Here is a 17,157-nt window from a genome sequence, read left to right on the forward strand (position 1 = left end):
AAATGGAAATTAATATATGATGAGAATCAGGACTTGGAAAAATTAAAATATGGAGCAAGTCTATTTGGTCTACTCTTTGTGTATTAAAGGTAAACGCCATTTCATTTTTCTTTAGTTTACCTAATAAGATAAATGTTATAAAGAAATCAAACTTCTTGGTTAGGGAGGCAAAGTAGTTAGCTATTTTTGCCTATCTTTAGGGACTTCTGAAAAAGGGAAAAGAAAAAAAAAGCCTAAACAAAAACACTTCATTATTAAAGAATCTAGTAGACAATTAGGGTTCTTTCAAAGGATTTAAAGGGTAAAAAAAAAAAAAGTCCTTTAACATAATGCTAAGTTTAGCAATTTATGGCTGTGTTCTTCAGTGTGGTGTTTTCCAATACAATTTTATTACAGGCTCTAAATTATACTTTCACAGGAAAGGTCTGTCTTTAAACTTTTAGGTCAGAATTGTTCAGATCTTTTCACACTGAATCAATCAGGTTTAAAGCTGGCAAAATCCTTGGCAGTCTTGTAAATCTTTCAAAAGATGTTATCCAATTACCCTTCATGGGCCACAGGATTCTACAGTGTGACTATTTCCCTCTCTATGAGGAACTAAGTGCTCGAGAGAGGTTAGAAACCAACGGAGTTGAAAAGTAAGGTTTGCATGCTAGAGATACATTAGCAGCTACTATGACATCCTGAGATCTGCCACTGACTTCTGACCCAAGCATTGGCCCTGGCATCCCTGAAGTCTTTGCTGACTTAAATTAGCAAAATAAATTAAAAGACGCCAGAATGGTTCCTGTTATAAAACTCTATTTGAGATTGATGTTAATACCTTAGCATAAAGATAAGTTCCAAGTGAAAAGCATAGGAGATCCCTGTTATGTTACTATTTTTTCAAGAAAAACAAATTTTTAGAAAGTCAATAAATACACATGAGATTGAAAAAAACCTACAAGATAAATGTATTTCTTCAGTCTGAGTTTTGATCTTCTAAAAAATGTGCTTATTTTCCATTTAAAAAAACACATATTAATCTCTGTTAGTTCTCCCTCCTCTAGGTGGCCTACATAGAATACTAATAAAAGGCTATGGAGACATTCAATTTATATAAAAGCCTATTTCATGCCACTTGGTTTCGGGAGGAAAAATAATCACTGGCAGAATCATTTTGAAATAATTTTTCGAGGAAGAATGTGAACATATGTATAGATTACTTCACAGAAGTTAGAAAAGTCCAGCTGTCCTTTGTGATGTCAAAATGGAATGAAGGGTAGGGGATTGCAGTGGCACCTTTGACCTCTAGGCCTCTTGAGTCGCTTTCTCGCTTTGACCTTTGACCTTTGGCAAATCATGACCCTATCTGTTTCACTTGATTTTTACTACCTATCAGAAAAGGTCTTTTCCACTCTGGAACACATAAGCAGATGTCATATAAATGTTTGGGAAAGTTTTGTCAGCCAACAGTCAGGCCAAGGAAGGATAAGAATTCAAACACGACAACAAAATAGGAAACATGAAGGAAAACATCCCCAACATTTAAAATTTCCTCTATTATAGCAGATTGACTCTAGAGACTGTGGGATAAACACTTGGCCACATGTTCCCTCTTTGAAAGTCTTTGCCTTCTTTGATTTAAAATGCATTGTAGCAAGAGGTAGGAAGGCTGATGCTTTTAAACATTTGTGCTTCTAATCCTCCCACTCCAATCATTGAAAACAGCAGACTCCTCACACCAGCAGCTTGTGTTCCTCGATTCCTCGACACCTCCTTTTTAAGCAGTATCTAGCTTGCTTCCATCTCCAAGGAAAAGCAGCTCCTCTTATCAGCACTGAGAGTGAAAGGTGAATGTGTGTAAACATAGGGAGTAAAATGTAAATTTGGAGCCATCTCCAGTGCAGATGAAGAAGCCAGGTGACTCGTAGTTAGTCATAGAAGCCTGTGTAGTAGCCTTCTGGGTGTAATATTCAGTTGTTTAATACGTACAAATTTAGGTTTGACATCTCATTTAGTCTTTATTTCACCCAGATAAAATCTTGTTAATGCACACTACTGATTGGTGACAAAGAATCTGCGTTTGCACAAAGTTTCCTTTCTGATATTCAAGTTTGGTTTTGTTTGTTTTGTTTTAAACAAGTAGTAGGGAAATAAAGTAAATTTGAGTGACATTAATGTGTTTAGAAGATTTGACACAGCAAAGAATGAGTCATGTATGCTTTATCACCAAGAAAAACTAGAATCTTTCGAATTGTAATTTTCTAGGATTTGTCTACTTAAGGAATATTTCAAGGTTACTTATTGCCTAGCCGGTGTAGAGATGCTTACTTTTCTTCTTTTTGCATTATGATAGAAGTATTATTTACTTTTAAGACATAATTATAGCTATTTCTACTGACTTTTTAGCACTCATCAATACCCCCACCTCTTTTTCTATCATTCTTTTAGAGTCTTAGAAAACAAAATAAGGCTTGATAATTTGAAAATGTAATAAAAAATTGGCACCTTGATGAAGTTATTTCTAGATCAGCCAATATATTTGGTTCAATCCGAATTCTTGAAGGAAAATTAAGATGCTCATCAAATCCCCAAGTCTATTTAAATCCTTTGCAACAAAGTTTTCTGATATTTTAATTTTTAAAAGATTTGAAAACAAAAATCTTTTAAAAATCATACACAAACCGGGCATGGTGGCTCACGCTTGTAATCCCTGCACTTGGGAGGCAGAGACAGGAGGATCGTGCAGGTTCGAAGCCAGCTGGCCTAAGAGACCCTGTTTCCAAATTTTAAAAAAAAGTATAAAATAGGTCTGGGAGTGTAGCCCAGAGGTAGAAGGGCTTCCAGGAACCCCAGTACCACCAAAAAAAAAAAAAAAATCATACACAAGTCTATTTAAGGAAGTATATTTGTAATCTGTAGATTCTATGATGGCTAAATGAAAGGAATTCATTTAAAAGATGTCCAATGGAACCCAGCTATGATAGCCCATGCCTGTAATATCTGTACCTGGGAAGCTGAGACAGGAGGATCACAGGTTAAAGGCCAACCTCAGCTATTTAGCCAGATCCTCAGCAACTTATCAAGACCCTTTTTCAAAATAAAAAATAAAATAAATAAAACTCACTGGAAGTGTAGCTCAGAGTGGAATGTCCCAGTGTTCCATTTTTGCCCTAAAAAAAGTTCCATGTTTAAAAATATTAACCTTCCTGAGTTATGACTGGGTTGAAAAAGTATGGAGGAGAATTGTAGAGTGCCACTGGTCTTTATTCTGATTTCCACATCCATTACCATGATACCAAATCTCTCCACAGGCATCAAAATCCTTCCCCTCAGTGAGCTAAGGAACTTGTGGCTTCAAATTTAAAACCTGTTCGTTTAGTTTCTGTTACTACTCCATTGGAATATTTATGACACCTTGTAGAGCTTGGTTTCAATCATGCTTAATTATGGAAATATGAAAAAGGCTGTTGCATTTGTACATGAACATATTTTTAGGTCTGAAAGTTGAATTGACACAAAATAAGTGAATTCCTTAGTTTCATGGACATCTGTAACATACGCCAGTTGAATAAGACATATAATAAGATGACAATCATTAATGTTTTGATTTTCCCCTTATATTAAGCCATTTGAATAATGTCATTGACTTTTTTCTTGAAGTTTTTATTACTATAAGAAAATAATAATGCAATGATAGTCAGCAAATAAAATTTCTTAAAAGGTTTATAAGGCTAATACAACAGCACTATTTCTAAAGACCCTTTTGATCTCAATTATGTGTCTACTCTGGTCTCCAGAGCAAGATATTTTTGGATGCAAATGATCACTCTCACCACCTCTTACCCATTCCCCAGTCTGTCTGACTTAGCTTGGTGGCTCTCCCTTCACTTAGAGCAGTGGTTCTACTCTGAGGAATAATTGTTGTTGTTGTTGTTGTTGGGACTCTTTAGACCAGTGACTCCATCCCCAAGTAATGACAACCCAAAATGACTGGAGACATTGCCAATTGTCCTCAGGAGAAAAAAAGGGGGTGCTCCCAATGAAAAACTGCCAAGATAGAGATGAAATCCTCAAGAAAAATTAAATATGTTGTCTTACCTATAAAAAATATGCATTAGTCCATATTCTCCACAAAAACTAAAATAAATCATGTGCATATGTAGAAAACGGAAGAAGCAAACACTGGTAATCCCAGTACTTGCGAGGCTGAGGCAAGAGGCTTAGATTCTTTGAAGCCGGCCCCAGCAATTTAGTGAGACACTCAATTTAGTGAGATCTTGTTTAGAAATGAAAAATTAAAAATGAGAGCATAGCTCCTAAGTAGACGGGTCCCATCCTCGGTTAAAAACAAAAGTGGAAGAAATATATTATCCAGAATTGGCTTATGAAAACATGGAGGCCGGTGAGCCCAAACTGGCAGTGTGGGCAAGCTTGGGATCCAGAGGAGCTCATGATGCTGACAAAATCTGCTAGATAACTCAAGTCCTTCAGTGACCCCTTTCCATGATCCCTAGGCTCTAGTTCCATGTTACCTTTCATTTCCTAGGATGTATGCTCTTTCCTTCATAGGATCTTTATACATGCTGCACCCAGTCCTGAGATTTCCCCACTACACTGCTAAGCCACTAAGGCTTCGTTTTGGTTCAACCTCAATTGTATTTCTTGGTATCAGGATTCTCCCCTATCTCCCCCATCTGAGTAGTAGGTGAAGTCTCTCTATTTGCTCCTATTTACCACTTGTGGTTCTACTTCAAAGCATTTATCCCTAAGAGTCTTTGAGGCTTTTAATTTTCATCATGTTCAATATCCCCAGCACCTACCATATAGTACGTATTCATCAAATATTTATTGACTGACTGAAAACGTGAGTTAACATTTATTCAATATATGGTCTCCTTTTGCAGATGATTACTGATTGCTGAATGATGATTTTGATATCTAAATCACAACTTCCAGCCATACATATTGGGAAATCAGTGCAAAATTGCAGCGTGCTTATTTGGCAAACTTTCATTGTCTGCTTATGGACTGGGGGGAAAATTACTGGTGCCCTAGAACACAGGGTCACTGTTTCTTATCCCAGCCCCTTGAAAACTGTAAAATGCATCATACCGTATATTGTTACATAAAATGTGTAATATGTGCTTGCAAGTGCACTTTGACATCTCGGAATCAATCAAATGATTTGGGGAAAGGGAGGTAGGCCAATTATCCTTTTATTTTTGCCTTTGAGCTCCCAATTCACCCTGACTTGCCCCTTTCATAAGACTGGAGTTTTATCCCCAAAGGAATTCTCCTTCACCAGCTGGCACCATGTGGAGCTTTCTCAGCAGAAAGTGTCAAAAAAGAACAGATCCAGCCGGGAGTGGTGGTGCACGCTTGTAATCCCCGCGCTCGGGAGGCAGAGACAGGAGGATGGTGCGGGTTCAAAGCCAGCAGTGGGTGCTGGCTTAGGAGACCCTGTTTCCAAATAAAAATGTAAAAATAGGTCTGGGAGTGTAGCCTGGAGGTAGAAGGGCTTCCAGGAACCCCAGTATCACCAAAAAAAAAAAAAAAAAAAAAAAAAAAAAAAAAAAAACCACAGATCCAGAAGGAAGAGACTGCATTTCAGCTTACTGTGTTCTCTTTTATGAGAAGCCCAGGGGTGCATGCCCCCCCCCAGCAAGCTTTGCTGGGACCCCAGCAGTAGCCAGTCCACAGGCCAGTTCATGCCCAGGTTTGCCTATTCTCTAGCCTCAGCCGGCAAAGAATCGCCTTTAACCTGAGGCACCAGTGAACTTCTCTGCCAGCCAGTAGGTCCAGCCACAACCTCTGCAATGAAGTCTAACTTTGAGTATTGGAGATGATGGCCCTGTCCAAGCATGTTCCTCTATCAGGTACTGTCTGTTAGAACCCTCTTTTCTCACCGTGGCTCTTCCCTTGTCATTAGCTAATAATTCTTTGCTAAATCACTGGTGTAGATTCTTTCCTTCTTGTACTCCATCTGGTACTGTAGATCAATGAGTAAGACGTTTGAATACATACACCCAAACACACCTACACAGTCTTATTTCAAGAATATTCTGCCTTTCTAAGCTTAAAAATGTTAGCAAACAGCCGGGCCGGCCCACGCTTGTAATCCCCGTGCTTGGGAGGCTGAGACAGGAGGATCCCACGGGTTCGAAGACAGCCTCAGCTACTTAGTGAGGATCTCAGCAACTTAGTGAGACCCTGTTTCCAAATAAAATATAAAACAGGTCTGGGAATATAGCCCAGAGGCAGAAAGCCTCTGGGTTCCACCCCTAGTACCACCACACACACACACACACACACACACACACACACACACACACACACAATTAGCAAACAGAGCTTTGAATTTTATTTATTTATTTATTTATGTACTTATTGGTGGTACTGGGGTTCTTGGAAGCCCTTCTACCTCCAGGCTACACTCCCAGACGTATTTTATATTTTTATTTGGAAACAGGGTCTCCTAAGCCAGCGCAACTGACTTTGAACCTGCGCGATCCTCCTGTCTCCGCCTCCCAAGCGCGGGGATTACAAGCGTGCGCCACCACGCCCAGCAAACAGAGCTTTTTAAAAACCCCTTATAATGATCCGAATCAAAGAAAGAGAACCTTACTCTGGATGGCGCCCAAGAGGGCACGCAGGCCCTGGTTTTCCAGTGGAGGCATCTTGGTTGTAGGGCAGCTAAAATAAAGCTTCTTTCTCTATTCCAAAGATGAGGCAATATACTTTTGGAATTACTGATTTCCAAAAGGTAATACTAAACAGTGTTGTGAATTTATTTTACCTTAACACCTTTAGTAAGTATCTTTTTTTTTATTTTTTTTGGTACTGGAGGATGAGCCCATGGACATTCTACCTCCGAGTTATATCTCCAGGCCCCCCTTTTTAAAATAAATTGGATCTCCCTAAGTTTCTAAGGGCCTCACTAAATTGTTGAAGCTGGCCTCTAACCTACAATTCTCCTGCCTCAGCCTCTCAAGCACTAGAATTACAGGTATACACAACTAACCCTGTTTTTTTCTTTTCTTAAATTTCTCCCTAAGAGTTTGTCCAAATATTTGTACAAATATACTTGGAAACCTTGGCTCAGCACCAAGGCGCACTCAGGTAAAAAAGAAGTCAGGCAAATAGACCTCGGGAGCCCATCTAATGAAGAATTCTGAGAAATGGACCACAGAAACAAATAAGAAACTAAAATGAAGACGTAAGCATCCATTACCTCTGTTCTCCTACTTCTGTTGCTAGCACTTGAGAAGACACAGCCACCCTTTGGTCTTTTATTTCACTCTGCATATCATTCATAGTCTAGTGGGCCATTATCCTTTAAACCATATCTTCCATTTATTTCAGAAAATATAAAATCAAGTTTCTATCTAATTCAGTAGGGCTACTGAGTTCTGGCCCTTCATCCTTTCAAATATATCACTTTGTTTCTATCACCCAGGTGTTTGATCTTCAAAAATAAAGCCAGTTTTTCTTTTAGAACCCTTCTGAGAGAACTAGATCAACTGCCTCAGTGAAGAATGAACCCTTATCTTTGGTTACCCCTTATTTTTTATGGAACTGAGCAAACAAAATAGAGGAATAAAAACGACATATTTTACATACTACATCCTATTGGTGGGTATTTATTAAAGCTAGCTAATATGTGAATAGACTACAGATGTTAGGGGGAAGGAGAAGAGAGAAAGGTGCTGAGAATCAAATCAACTAAATTACGTTAGGGGCATGTAGAAATAGATCACGATGAATCTCAATAGGATATATAATGCAACAATAAAAATTAAGAAAATAAAAACTATAAAAATCCAATGAATTAAACAGGTTACTAGATGTTCAAACATGTACCAATCTTGAAAGTGAGTTGTTCTGGAATTTATTAACAAGAAAATATTTTGTAACAATACCTAAATATGTAAACATTTCTGTTGAATCCTTTACACATATTCTAAGAAAAACGTTGTTTTCCTGAAGTTTGTAAATCCTTGATTCGGGAAAGCATGTGCGTTAAGTGTAGATTCCCCTGGTGTTGTGATGGAAGACCAGAATATAAAAGGCGGTAGGATGGCAGAAAGAAGTTGTCTGGGTACCGTGCACAGCCAGGCACCTGGTTACCCAGAGCATGTGTGCCGGATCTGCAGTGACATCTGTGTGCTCACCTCACTTCTGATAAGATGTGGAATCTCTGGGTGATTACATCAGACCCAAATCTAACCACCAGAGAGCCTGCGGTTGGCCTAGCAGTGGTGCTGAGCTTTCTCTTGACAGGCACCAAAGTTCCTCAAAAGACTGCTTGCGAGATCATGTGAGCAGACCAATAGGCAGAGACCAAGAGGCTTCCACCATGCTTAGTAATATAAATATGACAATTGCTGTTGCTATTTTTGACTTGCAGAGTCACAGTGGGAATAAGGCGGCATGGAAATGCAACGGCTTTAGTGAGCTTAGCGGTGGGGGTGAAGGTAGAGATAAGCGCTGATGCAGTTAAATATAAGTGATTCTGTTGCTATGGTTTCCTTCTTTATAAATTCTTTTCAACGTGAATTGCTGTTGTTGTGTTTAATTTTAGATTCATGCATATTTCCGACAAATAAGAATTCCTGTACATCTGAGAACTGGTTTTATAAAAGCTGTGGGAAGAGGTTTTTTGGCAGTCTGGTTGAAATATTTTTAAGCAAAATAACCTGCAGGGTTCTGGCTTTTAGACAAGTACCAAAGGAGAGTGGATAATGGGAACGTTGAGGATGTGTAGGACCACATTTAACTCTTTTACTAAAACAAAAGTTCCTATTACAATGTTCAAAGACGTGTTAAAAGCAGTGAGGACTGCCTCTAAGAATGCAACAATTATTCCTTCTACATAACTGTCATCACAATCACCCATAAAGAATTTTAGGTACCAAACATTAATATAGGTAAATACACGTTTACTAATATAGGAGGCTTTAATTGTGTTCCCCAAACCTGTCATATTTCCTCAAATGCAATTTGTTTTCTTGAGTGCCAAAATTATAACAGCTCTAAAATGTTTCATTTTTAAACATTTTAATATAGTGCATTTCAGATTTGGAAACTGAAACTGAAAAAAAGAGTTGACTTGGCCAAGGAAATTATTTTGCCACTTTAATTATTATATTGTTTAATAAGAAGTTCCCCTACCACAACAAAAATAGCTTGATTTTCCAAAAGAAATAATTACACTGCTCAGGCAGAAATGCATTATAATACAGTTGCTATGTAAACAGTAGACACTGAGATGTTAGCAAATGCTCCTTTCAAAGTATATGCATTAGCTAAAAGGTTCACAATAATTTAAAATATTAAAATCCTTAAAGTCTCTTTTAAGGATTTTGAAGTCAGTAATAAAGATGTAAGAGCCTGGCATGGTGGCACATGCTTATAATCCCAGCATTTGGGATGCTGAGATAGGAGGATCGCTATTCGAGGACAGCCTCATCTACTTAGTGAGGCCCTTTGCAATACGGTGAGACCCTGTTTCAAAAAAATAAAGAATAAAAAATAGGGCTGGGGATATAGCTTGGAGGTAGAATGAGTTCCATCTCATGCCACAAAAAAAGAATATAAGAAACTGAAAAAGACAGAAATTAGAATGTCTTAATAATTTCTATTTGTGCCTTTTTTCTCTTAGTGATACTAATTTTATTTTTGCTAAAGAATGAAAAAAAACAGCCAAAAAGTGAAACTTGCACTATTTTAGCTCAAAGTTGAAACAGAAGTTGGGGGTGTTTCTTTGGAGTTATCCCAAAGATAATTTGCATATGACCCCAGGGGTTCTGTGACTAGTAAGTCATTTGGCTTTGCTAAGAAAATATGAGGTGGATAACTTTGACTATGACAAACTAGACTGGCCTTCTGACCAAATCCAATTAGAAAACCTTGACAAAATAATTTAAGAGTCTACATGAAAATTTTCAAGACCTAGCAAGATATCCCAGACATAAAGGGGCCAGTCCCAAACAGTAGGAAAATTCATTGAGATGAAACTTACATATCATGTCCCCTTTCTCTTAAGCTGTCTGCCCTTCATAAGCAGCACAGAAATATACATTAAGAAGTTTAGAAGAAAGTGGACACAAAGAAGAAAAGGTGAAGAAAGTTTTCTGCAATCTTCTCAAACTGAGAAGCCAAACACTGGAGTCTAGCTCCTGAAGGGCCATGACTTTGGAGAGAAGGAAGCACAGAGACAAAAACAGCACAACCTGAGACCAGAGTTAGAGGGAGAAGATAGAGGACAGAGCAGATACAGGTTTATGGGAGGTAACAGAATGACAAGGCATAGGCTTTACAATCACTCAGGAAGATCCTCGGCAAGCTGTGCAATTTCATTTAAAAGTTGGATTCTGCCGGGCGTGGTGGTGCACACTTGTAATCCCCGCGCTTGGGAGGCGAAGAAAGGAGGATCGCGCAGGTTCAAAGCCAGCTACGCTGGCTTGAGACCCTGTTTCCAAATAAAGTATAAAATGGATCTGGGAGTGTAGCCTGGAAGTAGAAGGGCTTCCAGGAACCCCAGCACCACCACCACAAAAAAAAAAAAAAAAAAAAAAAAAAAAAGCTGGATTCTATTCTAAGAGAAAATCAAAAGAAATCCCCAAAACTAAAAATTAAACTGAAATAAAGAATGCAATAGATAGGCACAATATTAGGCTAGACATGATGAAGGAAGAAATAAATATTTAGAAAATGGGCCTGTAAGAAAAAATACCCAGCTTAATGTTTAGAGAGAAGAAACTGGCAGAGAACAAAGACTAAGAAAAGGTATGACAAAATGCCCAAGTTTAGTGTATGTGTGACTAGAGTTCCAAAGAAAAGAGCAAAACAGAAAGAAACAGTGTTTGAAGAGATAATAGCAAAGAAACCTTCAAAATACACAAAGATTTCAAGCAGCAGATCCAAAAAGCAATATAAACCCAAAGTAAAATAAATACAAAGAAAAACACACCATGGTAAGCTGTTAAAATCTACTGAAAACAAAAGAACAGAGATAATCATAAGCTTTTCCTTTCAAGAAGCAAATAATCCCCATAGCAAATTTCTCAATAGAAATAAACAAAGCCGGGCTGGAGACGCAGCACAGTGGTAGAGCACTTGCCTATCACACTGGAGGTCCTGGGTTCCATCTCCAGCACTTTGATAAATAAAGTAAATCAAATGATGTCTCTCAAGTTAAAACAACAGCAAAAACCCTGCCATTTTAGAAGTCTATACAAGCTGGGCGTAATGGCGCACACTTGTAATCCCAGCACTTGGCAGGCTAAGAAAGGAGAATCGCACAGGTTCGAAGCCAGCCTCAGCTACTTAGACTCTCAGCAACTTAGTAAGACCCTGTTTCCCAATAAAGTATAAAATAGGTCTGGGAATACAGCCCGATGGTAGAAAAGCTGCTGGGTTTCATACTCAGTACCACTAAAAAATAAATAAATAAAAAATAAATAGGGCTGGAGGTGTAGCTCAGAGGTAGAATGCCCCTGGGTTCCATCCCCAGAACTGCAAAAAAAAAAAAAAAAACTATACAAAATGACAATGATCTTCTAAAATAAAGACATTTCTAGACATAACTAGAAAACTATAACAATTTTTTCCTAATAGACATATATACAAGAAATATTAGAGTTTTTCAGGCAAAATAAAATTATAATGTACACAAGCACAAAAATGCCAGAAAGACTAAAAACAATGAAATCGCAAGTATGTAGGTAAATGTAAGTAAATATTGACTGAAAAATCTTTTTACCAAAATTAAAATGCATGAAAATAATAATGCCAAAATGGCAATAAATAATAGTTGTTTAAGAGCCTTATACAGTCTAAAAACTAAGGATACAATTTATATTAAACCTTTTAGGTCAAAGATGCATGTAGTGATTTCTCATATGATTATTTAGTTGATGTATAGCCTAAACTTTTTTTAAAAAAAATGATAATAGCATTCTATGAAATTCAAAGTATATAAAAAATTCACCTAAAATAGAAGACTGAAATAAAAAGATGACAGGTTTAATATCAAATATATTGGTGATAATGACCTAGTATAATTATAAAGAGGTTTAATAGCTTTGTAAAACTTTTTGCCAGTGTTTTATGAAATTAAGCATGCATCCTGAAGCCTAGCAATCTTACTTGAAATAAGAATATGTGTACATATAACTGCAATATTTGCATTATATACAAATACTGGCAACAACTCAGTTTTGTAGCAACCAGAAAACAGTCATACAAAATAACATTTCTTATCAATAATGTAGAATAAGCTATTGGTATATGGTAAGCATGTATAATGTGGAATTTAAGAACCATACATAAAACCTTCCAAACTATATGATTCAGTTATATAAAGTATAATGTATGAAGCCAGAACTAATAACAATGGTTGTATGTGGGAGTAGAGATAGCCTGGAATGTAACCAAGAGAACTTTCTGGGATGATAGAAATGGTCTATATTTTGATGGAAGTGCTATTTATCTGAACGTATATATTAAAAATTATTATTACGATTTGACTATAGAATGTCCCCTGGAAAATTTCATGTATTGGCATTGCAAAAATGTTCACAGGTGAAATCACTGAATCGGGTCTCTAATCTCATCAAGGGACACATCCACTGATAGGTAGTATCTGTGGGCAGGTGGCACGTGATTGGAGAAGGGAGGTCATTGGAGGCATGGCCTTACAGATTCTATCTGTCCCTGTCCACTTTCTATCTCTTTCTGGACCTGCAGCCATTTCCACTTGCCACAAGATGAGTTCAATTTCCCTCCCACATGCCATGTTGCCACCATATCTCTGCCTTGGAGCCAGCTAAGTATTGACTGAACCTCTGAAAACTCTGAAACTGTGAACCCCAATTTATATTTCCTCCTCTAAGTTATTCTTTTCTTGTCAAATGTGTGGTCACAGCAACAGAAAAGCTGACTAAGACACTCCATATCATATGCTTAAGATACATCTCATTGTATGTATATTTCACTTTGATAGAATTTTTTAAAAATATATAACTATACAAGCAAAGATAAGTGGACTACAAATACTTGGCACGTGGATTTGTGGAGAAGTTCAAAGCATCCTATACAGGTGATTAGAGTCTCCTTTTTAGCATTGTTTTATAACTTTTGATGTTTTCATTTTTTTCCAGTACTGGGGATTGGACCCAGGGGCATTCTACCTCCAAACTACAACCTCAGTCCTATTTTTTGAATGGCTCCCTAAGTTACTGAGGCTGGCCACAAACCTGTGATCCTCCTGTCTCAGACTTTCAAGTACTGGAATTACAAGTGTGCATCATCGTACCTGGTTCTATTTAATTTTTTATGTAAAATCCATAAGACCTATTGAAGATAAGAGCTAATAGCAATAACTAGAGGGAAATTAAACTTCTGTTAATATGTTTCAGAAGATAATATTTTGAGTTTCATATGATATGTGTTGAAGGACAATTTTAGTCTTTTTTTCCATATTTCTTGTGGTTGTATATATATGAGCTGCTCTTTGGTTTTTGCTTTAATGGAGTATTTGTATTTATCTGTGAAAAGCACAGAGCTAAACATTTCTATGGAATTTAGTGATTTCTTTTATTTCTGGCATTTCAAATTTTAGTGTATCAGTCCCAAAGGAAAGGAGATGATTAGTTCATAGCTTTTATAAAGAAAATTTATGAAGCTGTAAGAGAGGTTAAAATGGAACAAACTAAACATGCACTTAAATAAACATGCACTTACCACACAACCCAGCAGCTATACTCTTGGGTATTTATTCCAGGGAAATAAAAACTTATGGTCACAAAACCCTGCACATGAATTTACAAAGAAGCTGTATGCTTAGAACACAGACTAACACAGCCAGGAATGGTGGCACATGCTTATAATCCTAGTACTTGTGAGGCTGAAACAGAAGGATCGCAGGTTTGCCATCTGCCTCAGATACTTAGGCCTTCCACAACTTGGTGAGACCCTGTTTCAAAATAAAGAATAAAAAATAGGGCTGAAGGTGTAGCTAGGAGCTAAAATGCCCCTGGGTTCAATGGGAACAAGACTCAGGAACAGGGAATTAGGAGTAAATGAAATAAATCCTGCCAGCCGGGCGTGGTGGCGCACACTTGTAATCCCTGCGCTTGGGAGGCTGAGATAGGAGGATCCACAGGTTCGAAGCCAGCCTCAGCTACTTAGTGAGGCTCTCAGTAACTTAGTGAGACCCTGTTTCCAAATAAAAAAAATAAAATAGGTCTGAGAGTATAGCCCGGAGGTAGAAGGCCTCTGGGTTCTACCCCTAGTACATAGTACCACCAAAAAAAAAAAAAAAAAAAAAAAAATCCTACTGCCACATGTGAATACTTCTGGTATGTCCAGAGTAAGATTTTTCTCTTAACTTTTGCATATATTTTTCTAAAAACTTCGCTACTTATTTTTTCCAATTATCTATTCAGGCTTCTGCCCAGTTGGTTTTATGATAGATGTTATTCTATATAAGATTTGTCTAGAATTTTTGTTCAGTAAATAAACACTATGGAAACCATCTCATTTCTTAATTTTGTTGGTGCAGCGTACTCATACATCTTGGTGTGGTACAAGATGGTAGAGGCATACATGCACACAACACTCATTTAGCCCTTCCTCCCCCCTTCTCATGTTTGGCATAGTGATTGACTTTGATATGTTTGTGAATGTACATCACGTGCATTGGGAGATTTCCTAAATTTTCATCACTAGTGCTTATTAAACCCTTGCAATGAGTGAGCAAGGCACTGTGGTGAGTCCTGTTCTTACACAAAATTTTCATAAGAGGAGGAGGTTTCTCTGATTTCCAAGTTATCCATAATCCTGTGTAAGAGATAGAAACATTTGAAAAAAAAAAAAAAAAAAAGCCTACCAGTATATGGAATGAACTTCAAGAGGAGGAGCTGCAGCTTTGTGCAGATAGAAAATCCCAAGCTAAAATAGTGACCTCATTATGCATGTAACTTTAAAATTCTACCACCACGGTTGTACAAAATGTGTAGGGCTGAGGGGGGAAATGTGAGAAGCTATACTTGTGCATCTCAGAATCCCAGGAATGTAGTTAATGGGATCCTGTGATTTAGGTTTGCTGCACTTCCTGTCGTTTTCCTGCAGAAAGGCTGGGTGGTTGTGTTTTGTTTGTTTTGGTTTGTTTTCCAGTCACCTATTTCCCTCTTTCCTTCTCATGTTACAACTATCTGGGTTACATCAGTCTTTCAGCGTGAGCCTCCCCCAGCAAATCTTCTGTTACATCACCAAGCTTGAAAAGAAACTTACAATTTGATTGTAACAAGATAGAAAAGATTATGAATATCATCTAGCAATTTGGAAATGTAAGCCATACAGGACATCCTGTGACATGAATGCATGTTTTTTCATTTAAATTACAATTTCTTTTTTGTTTTGTTTTTTTTTTTTTTTTGGTAAAGAAGGAAAGATCAAAATGGGATTGTTCTGAATAAAATAAATATGCTATAACCAATTTTGCAGTATTTCTATCTGCGAAAATGAAAATAGAGCTTCCAGGCCATAAAATATTTAAAATTTTTATTCTTTAAACTGTGTTGTCTTCCCATTGATTACTACCATCAAGTATAAAAAGTGGTAACTTTTTCTAAAGGCTACAGCTAAACCACACAGTTGTTCTTCCTTTTCCTTGGTTTCCTTGCACAATGACTTTTCACTTTCCTGTTGCCTTAAAAGAATCTGACTTATCACCAACACAATTTGCTCCACTTTGCAAAAAATTATTTGGCTTAAATAATTTCTGAAACAGGAAGATGTCCAAAACAGTTCAAATGTTACTTGTCTTCCAAATAGATCAGCTTTAAAGTCCAATCTGAAAAGAAAGCCAATTTAAATAGTACATATATTTTAAGTCTAATAATCTTGCCTATCTCCACAGAAGCACATTCCTCTGCATTTAAAAAAAAATTTTTTTTACCTTGAAAACATTTGCATATCTCTCATCTCATTTTATCCTAATTCAGTAGCTGTGGAAATTCATCTTGCAGATGAAGAACTGCGACAGAGACAAATGGTTTGTCCACAGTGACATCTGCGCGACAAGCTGTGCCTGCACCGAAGACCCTAACCTCTAGCCCAGCTCTCGGAGGCACAACTCCTGGAGAGCCAATAGACCCCGCGCAATAGAGCTGAGAGCGCTTATCTTCCCTCTGCAATCCCAGCGGCTGGTGGTCACTGTGGTTCCAACATGGCTGTAGCCAGGATGCTTTAAAAATAGAAACTGAGAAAGTCACTTGAAAGGGGAAGAGGTGGGGAGAATTAAGATTCCTCCTGGTAGTATGCTAATTTTTTTTTTTCTCCTAGAATTCAACCTTCTCATTCCAAAGTGACAATTGGCTAAAGGCAATAAATAATCTTTCCTATCCTGCATGTTGCCAGAAGACTAACGCAAAACGGGTATACTGCAGATGCCGAGGGGAAAATGACCAAAAGAGACAAAAAGCCAGGTGACCAGTGATAGGAGGACCCAGGGTGGAGGCAGAGTGCAGGTTAAAGAAAATGGAGAACTTACAAAGATTTGACAGCAAGGCTAGAAAAGACTCAGATGAAGTTATTGCCCCAGAAGCCTGTAAGCAAGCCCTCTGACCATCAAGAAGGGCAGGTCGAGACAAGATCTGTGAGTTACTAAACTCGGCAATGAAGAAGCAACACGTTGATTAAAATGTTTAATCAATTCTTCAGCAAATATCCCTTGTACTCGATTGTTCCCTTTTGCTATCAATCCCAAAGAAGGGACTTCAATCTGCTATGCTTTGCAAAACTCTGGATTCTGGATGGTTTCCGAAACAGCAGCAGCAGCAAACGCATTTAAGAAAGAAAGAAAGAAGGAAAAAGAAAGTCCAAAATAACACCAGTTTAGTGATTTTTAGAACAAGAAAACTTTGGGATGATTTGGTTGTGAGCTCTAGGCTTCTTTATCTCTTTACTCTCAAATGAAGAAGAAAAACCTGTTCTCCCAAGCTGCATTCCTTTTCAAATTTTTTTCCTGTCTCATACCCAGATGGTGCCCTTTGAACTTTAAAGCTAAAGGACTTTGTTCCCCCACTGTAAATCGTCCCCACGGCCATGTTGCTTTTCCATTTAGCTGCCAAGCTTGGGGGAATTGGCAGTTATACCGGACAATTA

Source organism: Muscardinus avellanarius (assembly GCF_963383645.1).
Source record: "Muscardinus avellanarius genome assembly, chromosome: 2".
NCBI classification, from domain to species: Eukaryota; Metazoa; Chordata; class Mammalia; order Rodentia; family Gliridae; genus Muscardinus; species Muscardinus avellanarius.